The following is a 2,944-nucleotide window of genomic DNA, read 5'->3' as shown; positions in this document are numbered from 1 at the left end:
TTCACAAGATAATGTCACCACTTAAGGCAAGGACCGGCCAGTTTCACTTCTTTTGTGGTGGAAAGTCATCAGTTAAGGTGGGGCAGGGCCTTTTCACTTCGTGATTCTTCAGTTATTTCAGGCCATCTGGGCGTATATCTGCCAGTTACAGGGGATGTGGATGTGCAAGTCACAGGGGATGCGATGGCTTGGCTTGGGCTCAGAGGCCTGACACCTACCATGTGCCAAGTACTATATTAGGTTCTGAGAATGAACAAGATGGGACTCCTGCCATAGGCAGCCTCTGTTCTGATTTGGTGTGAGTTTGGGAGGAGGACATACAGAGAAGCAATTCAATACATAACAAGCTGATTTTTGAGTGTGACATCTGCTTTGAGAGAACCAGGCAGGATGAGGCAATGAAAAGGAGGATGATTCCCTCTTCACAGGATGAGGGAGGATTTCTTTGCAGAGGTGATGTGTGAGCTGAGGTTTGAAACATGAGAAAAATCCAGCTACAGCAGGAGGTATGGGAAGTCCATTTCTGGCAGGGGAGAGCATGTGCAAAGGTCCTGAAGAGGGAAACCACTTGGCATTTGCAGGAGCAGAAAAGAAGCCCAGAGGCCTGATGCACAATAAGCAAAAGAATAGAGGGTGGCAGGCAGGGTCAGATCATGCTAGGATTGGTTTTTTTTTTTAAGAGACATGGTCTCGCTCTGTCACCCAGGCTGGAGTGCAGTGGGACAATCATAGCCCACTGCAGCCTCAACCTCCTGGGTTCAATGGATCCTGTCATCTCAGCCTCCCAAGTAGCTGGGACTACAGGCATGAGCCCCACCATGCCTGGCTAATTTTTTTTATTGTCATTAGAGATGACAGTCTTGCTATGTTGCCTAGGTGGGTCTCAAACTCCTGGAATCAAGTGATCCTCCCATCCTGGCCTAAAAAAACACTGGAATTACAGGTGTGGGCCACCACATGTGGCCAAGATTGGGGGTTGAAAAAATGCTTTACTTTTAATTTTTGTGGGTACATAGTAGGTGTATATATGCATGGGGTGCACGAGATGTTCTGACACAGGCATGTAATGTGTAATCATCACATCAGGGTGAATGGGATGCTCATCACCTCAAGCATTTGTCCTTTCTTTGTTTTACAAACAATCCAATTATGTTTTTTCTTTTCTTTCCTTTTTTTTTTTTTTTTTTTGAGACAAAGGTCAGCTCTGTCACCTGGGCTGGAGAGCAATCTTGGCTCACTGCAACCTCTACCCGCTGGGTTCAAGCAATTTCCTTGCCTCAGCCTCCTGAGTAGCTGGGACTACAGGCGTGTGCCACCACACCCCACTAGTTTTTGTATTTTTAGTAGAGATGGGGTTTCTCCATGTTGGTCAGGCTGGTCTTGAACTCCTGACCTCAGGTGATCAGCCCCCCTTGGCCTCCCAAAGTGCTGGGACTACAGGCATAAGCCACCACGCCTGGCCTCTTTTAGCTATTTTTAAATATACAATAAATTATTGTTTACTATAGTCATGCTGTTGTACTACCAACTACTACTACATCTTATTCATTCTAACTGTATTTTTGTACCCATTAATCATTGCTGTGCACCCCCTCCAGCCCACTACCCTTCCCAGCCTCTGGTAACCATCATTCTACTCTCTATCTTCATGAGTTCAATTGTTTTAATTCTTAGCACCCACAAATGACTGAGAATATGCAAAATTTGTCTTTCTGTGTCTGGTTTATTTTAGTTAACATAATGATCTCCAGTTCTTATGTTGTTGCAAATAACAGGATTCTATTCTTTCTCATGACTGAATAATATTCCACTGTGTATATATACCACATTTTTTCTATCCACTCACCTGTTGATGGACACTTAAATAGATTCCAGATCTTGACTATTGTGAATAGTGTTGCAATAAATATAGAAATGCAGATATTTCTTCAATATACTGATTTTCTTTCTTCTGGGTATATATCCAGCAGTAAGATTGCTGGATCATAAAGTAGCTCTATTTTTAGTTTTTTGAGGACCCTCCAAACTGTTCTCCATAGTGGTTGTACTAATTTACATTCCCATCAAGAGGGTACCAGGGCTCCCTTTTCCCTACATCCTCAATAGCATTTGGTATTGCCTGTCTTTTGGATATAAGCCATTTTAACTGGAGTAGGATGATAGCTCTTTGTAGTTTTGATTTGCGTTTCTCTGATGATCAATGATGTTGAGCACCTTTTTATATACCCGCTTGCCATTTGTATGTCTTCTTTTGAGGAATATCTATTCTGATCTTTTGCCCATCTTAACATCAGATTATTATATTTTTTCCCATTTTTTTTCCACCTGAGCTCCTTTTGTACTCTAGTTATTAATCCCCTGTCAGATGGATTCAGGATTGGGTTTTGACTTTTACACTCAATTCTAAATCATTAAATGCTGTCAAGTGGAGAAGTGACAAAATATTCATATTGGAAGATCACTTTGTGTATCAGCTATCTATTGCTGTGTAAGAAACCACCTCAAGCTTAATGGTATAAAGTTGCAACGATGCTTATTCATCTTCTGACAATACTGGAGGCTGACTAGACTCACCTAGGCAGTTCTGCCTCTGTATGTCTTATGTGGTTGCCTTCAAACAGTATGCAGTTGGAATAGTCTCAAAGGTTTCCTTGCTCAAATATCTCCTGATTAATTTGGGCTCTTAGCTAGGGCCTCAGCTGAGGCTATCTGGTGGAACCCCCATACATCACCTCTGTACATGGCCTGGGCTTTCTCACAAAATGGTGAAAGGGTTCTAAGTGCACCCATCCCAGGAAGAAGAGCCAAGTGGAAACAGTGTCATCTTTTATGACCTAACTTTGGCAGACCACGAGCAACACTTCCACTGTATTCTATGTATAGAAGCAGGGGACTAAATTCATATTCAAGGGAAGATAAACTAGATTTTTTTTTTTTTTTTTTT

This window comes from Rhinopithecus bieti, unplaced genomic scaffold (genome assembly GCF_001698545.2).
Source record: "Rhinopithecus bieti isolate Rb0 unplaced genomic scaffold, ASM169854v2 scaffold_13690, whole genome shotgun sequence".
In the NCBI taxonomy this organism is placed as follows: domain Eukaryota; kingdom Metazoa; phylum Chordata; class Mammalia; order Primates; family Cercopithecidae; genus Rhinopithecus; species Rhinopithecus bieti.
This window is presented reverse-complemented; position numbering follows the sequence as displayed.